The sequence below is a fragment of the Octopus bimaculoides genome, chromosome 28, assembly GCF_046866305.1.
Source record: "Octopus bimaculoides isolate indiv1 chromosome 28, ASM4686630v1, whole genome shotgun sequence".
NCBI classification, from domain to species: Eukaryota; Metazoa; Mollusca; class Cephalopoda; order Octopoda; family Octopodidae; genus Octopus; species Octopus bimaculoides.
This window is the reverse complement of record NC_142955.1, coordinates 21682262-21692081: the sequence shown is the minus strand read 5'-3', so window position 1 is coordinate 21692081 and position 9820 is coordinate 21682262. Positions and strand designations below refer to the sequence as shown.

The 9820-nt window shown below is 37.0% G+C and overlaps 1 long non-coding RNA gene and 1 pseudogene across 3 annotated transcripts in view; one reads left to right on the top strand and one right to left on the bottom strand.

The window, feature by feature from the left end:
* Window positions 1–4495: 4495 nt before the first annotated feature.
* LOC149130734 (histone-lysine N-methyltransferase SETMAR pseudogene) overlaps window positions 4496–9820 on the bottom strand; it is a 5680-nt pseudogene continuing 355 nt past the window's right edge. For both annotated transcript variants that reach the window (XR_016238882.1, XR_016238883.1), the window contains exon 2: window positions 4496–5521. The product of XR_016238882.1 is annotated as a histone-lysine N-methyltransferase SETMAR pseudogene, transcript variant X1 (transcript). The remainder of the gene's footprint in view (window positions 5522–9820) is intronic.
* Window positions 8489–9820, top strand: part of LOC149130732 (uncharacterized) — a 21558-nt gene continuing 20226 nt past the window's right edge. Inside the window, exon 1 of the long non-coding RNA XR_016238884.1 lies at window positions 8489–8639. This is a non-coding gene — a long non-coding RNA (uncharacterized LOC149130732). The remainder of the gene's footprint in view (window positions 8640–9820) is intronic.

Sequence of the window (9820 nt, the reverse complement as noted above, 5' to 3'; positions counted from 1 at the left end):
TTCTTTATATTAAATATACAGTCCATAATATTTACGAAGGGCAGATTCTGAGACAGGTGAATAAAATATGAGTAACAGAGGTACAGGTGTCAATCTATTACAGTCATTTGTAGCAACTCCCTTAATTGATTAATGGAAACATTACATCATTGTAAAGAAACAAAATTTGTGAGATGAATTCAAAATAAAGGACATTCAGAATTATTTGACATAGTAGCAGAATCACTGTAAAATGTTTTTGCTCCATGGATTTTAAACTATTTCAGTGTATGTGTGTGTGTGTGTGTGTATATATATATGCGTGTAAGCCTAGATTGTCTTTTTAGTTAATTAAATATTGTGTTAGACAGACTTACAATATACTCAACACCAAGAAGTGTACAGAGAGCATTTTGAAATGTGGTCAAACAACAGCCAAAATTCACAGTTCAACAACAAAAGAACACCTACAACAAACACTAAACAAATTAGAATTTATTGTTTAACATCAAGCTAAACATTGGGTAAAGAAAAATCAAGGGCTGACAATTTTGAAACAATTGAACAGAAAGAGCCCTAAGATTATTGATGATAAAGTGGAATTTGGGTAATGATGTTCATCTGATAGAACTAAACTTTATTCTTAGACTAACAATCAAGTCTCTTTTAACTTGAGAACAATATCCTAAAATTCTGTGGTCAGCTTTGAGTTTTACAACTAAGATAGCAGAATGATGAATTCCTTGTAAGGAACAAATCAAAATGGCAGATTCCCCAAATTCTAACTCGAGCAGAATATTATTACGAGGCGAATTAAAATCTACACTTAATCCTTTTGCATTCAGATTACTCTGTCGTATGTAATGCTTATTTATTCACATTGTTTTGAATTAATTAGACATTGACTCATAGCTTTGAGGTTTTAATGATGTGATTGTTTATTTGTAGAATGATAGTGTCGGGTAGGTGTAACAGATCAGATCTGTCTTATTTGAACTTAAAACAGGGTTAGGGTTAGGCTGGAAAAGTAGGTCATTTAATGTCCAGGCAACAAAAGCAAAGTTTGAGAGAATAGTAGAGATTTCCCTTGATTTCTAGACCGAAGCAAATAGGAAACAACACGTAATGGCTAGTAAAAAAAAAATTCAGTAAGACCTTTGTCAGCTGCTCTCTGGCTATCCATTTAAAACTGTATATGACTATGGTATTCCACACTTACAGTTTGCATCACCAGGCTGGAACCCTTATCTTGTTCGGCATATCAACCTCCTGGAAACAGGTGAGGAACATGCCACCATGGAGACATTAAAGCTCCGATCTCTGGCAACTGACTTAGTAGACACCTACAAGATTATCCGCCACCTGTCTATTAACACTCATGAACATACAAAATCAAAAAAATCACACAATACCTGTGACTTTTGGAAACACTTTTTGATGCTCAGAATTGCTGAAGATAGAATAAATTACCAGCACCAGTTGTCAGCTGTTGTGACATTACATCCTTCAAAATTTTTTGTGCTTCCTGAAATTCGCTAACAGTACACCTGATGCCTCCCATCCCCACCACTTTTCTTTTGAAGACTTATTCATTGTTCACTTCCTGTGCATATTCTTTGTACTGTTCATGCAGTTTTGGTTACTTTTTCTCATGAGTTGTACTGCACCTGAGCACTATACTATAGGTTCGTTATTACCTCTGCCTTAGTGAAGGCAGAGGTATTGCTTTCAGTTGTGTTTGTTTGTCCGTAGACAAGATATCTCAAGAACTACTGGATGGATTCGGATGAAACTTTCAGGGATGTTTGGCCTCACAACTGACACAAACTGATTACATTTTGGGATCAATCCGGTACCGGACAAAGATTCTGGCTTATTTTTTTTTACTTAACGTTTGAGAGTGGTCAGGTTCATTTTCAGTATTCTCGTTTGTGAGAGCAGTCAAGTTTATTTCAGATATTCTTATTTTAAAAATCATCTCTGGCTAATTGTTGAGAGGATGTTGATGTTTCCTTGGCGGAGCTTTGCACTCTCTGAGTGGTCTTGTTATTATTTTATGTGTACAATAACAACAGCACAAACCTCTGCCAAGGCAACACCAATGTTCTCTCACCGATTAGCTGGAGAGGGTTTTTAAAGTGAGAATATCTGAAATAAACTCGACTTCAATCACAAACAAGAAATGAACCTGGCTGCTCTCAAAAATTAAGTAAGAAAGAAAAAAAAGGAATGGAAAAAATACCCAGAATCCTTGTCTAGTAACTGATCGATCCCAAAATCTGATCAGTTTGTGCCAGTCACGAGGTCAAACATCCCTGAAAGTTTCATCTGAATCCATCCAGCGGTTTTTGAGACATCTTATTCATGGACAAACACGACTGAGAACAACACCTCTGACTTGGTGGAGGTAATAAAAATGTCAATTATGACCATAATGAAGTTAAATGAACAAAAGAAAAGAAATTTTGTGAAGTTCAAACCAGTATTGAATGGCAGACTTGAATGTTGATTTGAAAATAGTTTGAACTTGTAAGAAGACAACAATAAAATCTGTTGAGAATTTTGGGGAACAAAATATGGCGATCTTTCGATACCAGTACCAAATATCGGCCTTTTCCGTAAAAAGGGAACCTGTGTTAGGGTCAGGGTTAAGGTTTTAGGATTAGGGTTAGGGTTACGGTTAGGGATGGAATTCCCTAACCCTAAAACCCTAATCGTAACCATAACCCTAACCCTAAACCCTTCAAAAGAAATCGCGCTCTCTGTATCTCTTTCGCTTTTACGATGTCCTTTCCCTCCAATACTTTTTACGGAAAAGGCCAATATTTGGTACTGGTTTCGAAAGATCGCCCAAAATATTATTCTTGTACACAAAAACAAATGCTGTTGTGCTTAGTTGCTTACCATGCAACCGACTTCTAATGTCTTTCGTCCTCCAATTGTTCATTGCCTTTGTGTTGTCAGCTTCTGTCTGCATCTCTGTTGGCCAACTCCTACAGTGTCTGTCAATTAGTCAAGGTGTGTCGAATTCTTACTGATTGCTAAGCTCAGAAGGAAGCACGCCAAAAGTCTATCCCATGCAAAGTCATGATTGGTCAGATTTTGTTGAACACCTGGGTAATATTCTACCAAATCACAATATCAGATGATTTTCTTTCATTCTCTTACATGTTTCAGTCACATGACTGACCAGACTGGAGCACCGCCTTATAGGCTTTTTTTTAGTCAAAGAAATAGCCCCCAGGACTTTTTCTTTGTAAGCTTAGTACTTATTCTATTGATCTGTTTTGCTGAACTGCTAAGTTATGTGGACATAAACACACCCAATTAATTTGGTGTGTGTTGTTAAGCAATGGTGGAAGGGACAAAGACACACACAAATATATATACATATATGTGATGAGCTTCTATATATATACATACACTTAACTAGTTTCCCATTTGATTTTCAAAAGTGCATATTATGTGGAGTTGTATTGCAAACTGTGTCTTTCTGGCTGTTATTCTAAAATTTACTTGTATTTATATCAGTTAACATACACAGAGATTGGTTGAGGATGATGGCACATATATATATATATATATAGATGAATGTGTGTTAGGTATGTGAATATATACATATGTCACTTCTTTGCCACTGGCCCAGTCGCAGGTAAGTCGAACTGTATGGTAAGGATGGCTCACTTTTCTCTTGCTCGGCAACTATCTTCAGCAGAGTACCGGGACAGCGTGTAAACACGAACCATAGGAAAACACAACTTGTGCTTACATGCTTAATTTTTCAAAATTTACCGCGCATGTGTGGTTTAACTTATCGGCAGTAAATATAAAACAAATGCCGATTTTTCCTCAGAAATTAGCCAAAAAATATATTATCATTATTAATAAATCATAGGGTAGCAAAAAAATTTTAGAAATTTAATTTACCACCAGTGGTCCAGCGAGAATAAAAATTAGTCAATAGACTATATATATATTATTCATTTGAAATACAGAGATGTCTATAATAGGACATCTAACCCGCTAGAAAGAGCAGCAAAAAACTCTATACCACAAAAATAGGGATAATTTCGAAAGAAATGAAAAATAAAAACTTTTACCAGTCTATACTCTGTACCATGGTTTCAAGTTATTTAGCAAGATAAAAATATATCTTGCTCGGCAACTATCTTCAGCAGAGTACCGGGACAGCATTTTCTTTCGAAATTATCCCTATTTTTGTGGTATAGAGTTTTTTGCTGCTCTTTCTAGCGGGTTAGATGTCCTATTATAGACATCTCTGTATTTCAAATGAATAATATATATATAGTCTATTGACTAATTTTTATTCTCGCTGGACCACTGGTGGTAAATTAAATTTCTAAAATTTTTTTGCTACCCTATGATTTATTAATATATATATATATATATATATATCAGGTCATCCCATTAGTTCTGTCCGAATTTTGAATAAAGAAAACAAGTGATCAAATGTTATATTTTATTGAAATTTAATCATCAATGTATTTTCCCTGATTATCTATGACTTCCTTCCATCTATTTACAAGCTTTTTAATCCCATCAATGTAAAACTCTTTTAGCTTCAAAGTGAAGAACTTTTCAACCTCCTCCTGGCTTGCGAAAGTTATATCACCCAAATGATTCTGTAGACTATGCAACAAATGGTAGTCTGAAGGAGCAAGGTCGGGAGAATAAGGTGGATGAGGAATTTTTTCTCAACCAAGCTCTTCGATCTTCTGTGATGTGACCTTTCCAGTGTGGAGTCACGCATTGTCTTAATGAAACATCACTCCTTTACAATTCACTAAAGCGGGTCTTTTTTCCTTCAAAGCTTGGTTCAAATGCTCTAATTGCTGACAGTAGACTTGAGCATTGATTGTTGCATTAGGTGGTAACAATTCAAAGTGAATTACTCCTTTGCAATCCCACCAGATAGAGAGAAGAACCTTTTTCCCATGAAGTTCCCTTCTCAGTAGTAGTTGAGCTTTTTCCCTTTTACCAAGCCACTGTTTATGAAGTTTAATATTTCGATAGAAGATCCATTTTTCATCACCAGTCAAATGTCTATCCAAAAAGGGTGGAATGAGTTTGCGAGAATGCAGAGAAGAGCAGATATCAACTCGGGATTTGCAGTTGCTTTCGGACAATTCATGAGGCACCCATTTTCCAAGTTTAGGTACCTTTCCAAGTTGTTGAAGATGATGACGAACAGTTGTATGTTTTGAACTAAGCTTTATTGCCAATTCTTCAACTGATAATGCAGGATTTTCTTCAAGTAATGCCTCAAAGAGCTTATCTATCATCAAACTCAACTGGACGTCCTGTTTGATCTTCATCTTCAAGGCTGAAATCTCCACTTCTGAATTTTGCAAACCATCTTCTGCAAGTTCTTTCATTCAAGCATTCTTTCCCATAAACTGAGTGTATGTTTCGAGTCGGTTCGGCTGCAGAGTTTCCCTTTTTGTATTCATAAAGCATTAAGTACCTTAGATACTTCCATGTTAGAAACGGTTTTAATCAAAGAAATTTTAATTCTATTATTCTGTAAAATAATATTTAATTAGTTTAAATGTACACAAATGCATAAAAATAATTTTTAATTCCATTAGACATTCTAAAATACTATTAAATTTCATCCAATTTTAAAAAAGGTAAAATTGGACAGAACTTATGGAATGACCTGAAAGTTTAACCCTTGGGAAGAATGGAAAAAGTCTTTGATGTTTCAAGAATTGCTATGCAGTATTCCATATTGGGCGGGGGGAATGCAACTGGATGCCAGCAGAGTGAGTTTGTGCGTGGATGTGTAATTGGATGGATGGATTGACTGACTGACAGACAGACAGTCAGACAGTCAGACAGACAAATAGATCTGTTATAGCATGCGTATATATGTGCATAAGCCAGTGAAGGTGGCAGAACCATTCTCACGCCAGAGAAAGTGCTTAATAGAATGTTGTCGGTGTTGAGATAGTGAGTTCGATTTCTGCCCAAGTTGATTTTGCCTTCCATCGTTGCAGGGTGGATAAATTAAGTAGCAATCAAGTGATCGATTATCTACCTCTGTTATATTTTCGGGCCTTGTGCCAATGGACAAAGGATAATTACATGTGTGTATGGTAGAAAGCAGTAGTCTCCGTAGGTGCCCTGCGACCGAATGTCAATGCAGATGAAGATTCCAAGGAAGGTTTCTCATCCAAAATGCTGAGAAGAAAAACTAGAATAGGCAGACAGACAGACAGAGAGCTAGCTAGATAGATAAATAGAGAAAGAGAGAGAGACCTGCGATTCAGATTTGGCTGCTATTTCTTACAGCAGGTCTATTGTCCATTAAACATTCATACATATTTTCTCTCTGACGAAATTCTGCTTTAAGCACCCCATATAACTTTTTGTTTCTTTCGATTATTCCCAAGATTTTCCCTAATTTGCCTCCTTCCCACAAGAATTCATACGACTATGAAAAATGTGTTTCTTAATTCTTCCAGATTTAAAAAGATTTGGTTATAAAAGCTCAAGAAGAAGATTTTAAATTCTTTTTTTTGAAATCACATTTTGAATTATGGACAGTTCAAAATTTGAGCTTAAATCCCAGCAATGTACCATTAAATGTGTTCATGAGGAGAAAGAAATGGAAAATGACAGACAGACAGACAGACAGATTATAGTAATATGAGGCAGATTATGTGCGGGTGGCACATAAAAGACACCATTTCGAGCGTGGCCGTTTTCATGCGGGTGACACGTAAAAGCACCCACTACACTCTCTGAGTGGTTGGCGTTAGGAAGGGCATCCAGCTGTAGAAACTCTGCCAAATTAGATTGGAGCCTGGTGTTGCCATCCGGTTTCACCAGTCCTCAGTCAAATCGTCCAACCCATGCTAGCATGGAAAGCGGACGCTAAACGATGATGATGATGATGATTAAGCTACTATTTCTACAAGGTCAGGATTGCATCTTAAATTTCAATACTTGTTTTGTATACAACTTTTTAATTGGCATTTCATAAACGTAATTAAATAAAGGCCTGAAATGAAGACGGTGAGACAAACATACATAAAGTACGCTAAAAATAGCAGTTAAATTACATTTATAAAGCCCTTCAATGTAGCGTCCCCGGATGACCGCAGTCCAATGAGTGAAACAAGTACAGATATATAAATTATAAACTGGTGTGTGTATTTCTACTTGGTTGAGTCCTAGAATAGAAGCCTAAAATGTTCTCCTCATTCTACCTTGTTATACATATGTCATAGATACACAGATATATGTCCACAAGCAGATAGACGTACACACGTCTTCTGGGATCCGGACAAAAGCCCCCTAGGAAAAAAGGGCCTCGGACAAAAGCCCTATGGTTATATTTTTTGGTTATTTTTTCGCATTTAGAAACTTTAGTTGAATACCCACGAATCTTTTTTAGGTGATTTTCAACCAGGACATAAAGTTAAGCCTACAAGGTCTCTCCATATGCTAGAAATAACAGCCAAATCTTACAAATATATATTTTTTTATTATTTCACAAAACAAAAACGGAAATTTCGGTTGTAAAAAAAATATTAGGAAAACTTCCGCCCGTCTGCCCCACCATTTCCTCCCAAGTTTGTTTATTTTTGAATTTTTTTTTCCAGAAACCCCCGTTTTCGGATACAGAGGTTCCGGAAAATTCCCAAAAATCGGCATTGTTAAATTTTACCCCCTTCCCCACCAAATTCTTCAATTTTGACTTTTTTTCCCAACACTAACCCTAAAACCCCAACCGTAACCCTAACACAAAAACCATAACGGTAAATACAGAAATGTTTTGAAATTTTTGTCCGAATCATAATCTCCGTATTTTTCTGCATATTTTGAAAAAAAGATGTAGTGGCGCCAAATTATAGCCGCCATTGAGGGAGTACTATTCTGCGCATGCGCAGGGGGACTTCACCACCGGAAGCCCCTCGAGTGCGCATGCGTAGTAAAACTGGTTCTTAAAGAGAGAGTTTCACTTTGTTAGGCAGTTGAGCCTGAGACCTTCTACGTGACAACTCCTCGCTCCTCAACGAATTACCACTTCACCTCGATACCTTCGATGGTGATAGCTACTTGCTTCTCTGGCAGGCGCCAAGGAAGCCCTTAACACCCCCATTACCAAACCACAACCTAATCAGCGGCTGCTAAGCTGAACGACGGGAATTGTGAAACTAAGTATCATCATAAATAAAGCCTTTTTATTATATTGTTAATAGTTCTATTGTCTCTTCATGAATAATGATGTTGAAAGGTGATAGAGAGAGACTAAAGTCTCTATGACAACTATCAAACTTTTACAAAGAAATTCCTAAAAAAATGAATGAAATGGTGTTGAGGGTGGGTGGTAATTGAAGAATGCCGATTTTTGCCAATTTTTAAAGCAGATTCGTATTCCCTGATGCCGAAAAGGAGGGGGGGTGTCGAAAAATGGAAAGAAAAAAGGGTGGTCTTTTGGGCTGGGGGGGGGGGACGGGCGGAAGTCTTGGCAAATATTCTCTCCTGATGACCCCATACACTTGCTGGCTTCCGGTATGCGGAGTTCTTGACTGGTAGCACTTGCACGTGCGAGTTGTTTGCAAGACATACATTCAACAAAATATATTGAATGAAAACACGGTGTCGAAACTTGTATGTCCCTCACAATGGTATGTTCCGCGTCTTTCTGTTATTTTCCTCGGTTTTAGAATAATTTTGAAATTTCAAAAGGAAAATAAATCAACGTTAACATCAATAATAGAAGAACAGAACAGAGAACCGTTTTACTATTCAATGTACATATTGTCTGAATTCTAACAAAAGGGGAAGCATTTACTTGAAGAGAAATGCGATGAGAAGTAAGTTTGAATGACTATATATATATATACACAGATAGAATGAAAGTAAATATTACACATCTTTTTTTTTTTCTTCAAGAAAACCGGAATTTGTCCATTTTATGGAGAAACACCGGTACTACTAATGCAGCGCGGACCCGAACGCGCTAGCTAGTCGTGAGTGGTCGATCCTAACCCTAACCCTAAACACGTATTCATTTGCACACGCGGGTTAGGGATAGGGTTAGGGTTAGGGTTAGGATCGACCACTCAAGACTAGCTAGCGCGACTGCGCGTTCGGGTCCGCGCTGCTTTAGTAGTACCGAAACACCAATTTCCGTATTTAGGGAAACGATAAGAAGTACTTTTGAATGATTAGCCTTCTCTCAGACGTTCAACGGCCTTAGAAAGTTCAAAAATCAATTTATTCTCATTAATCCATAAGTGCTGACTGAAAAGAAGAAAAAAAAACCCTTAAAAAAAGTATATTTTAAATGATTTTTCTGCGACCAAAAATTCTTCAAGGTGGTGCCCCAGCATGGCCACAGTCCAATGATGAAACAAGTAAAATGATTTTTGGAAAATCAAAAAGACCGAGGGATTTATAAAAAAAATTTGAAGAGATTTAGCTGTTGTTTCTAGCATGTGGAGATACCTTCTAGGCTTAACTTCATTCGCTGGTTGAAAACGATTAGAAAAAATTCTGGAGTTACATTTGACTCAAAATTCTTCAAGGTGGTGCCCCAGCATGGCCGCAGTCTAATGACTGAAACAAGTAAAAGGTGAATAAAAGTAAAAAAAATAATGGAAAAATATAATCGTGGGGCTTTTGTCCACTTTCCCACTTTAACTCTGAGGCTTTTGTCCGTAGGGATTTCGTCGTAGGGGTCTTTTGTCTTCCACACCCACATAGATGCACTCCAGCCTCTGGCTGCATTCGTCGTTACCCCACCCCCTCTTCTCATTGATATGTATGTGTATATATATGTATATACATCACTCTCTCCACTATC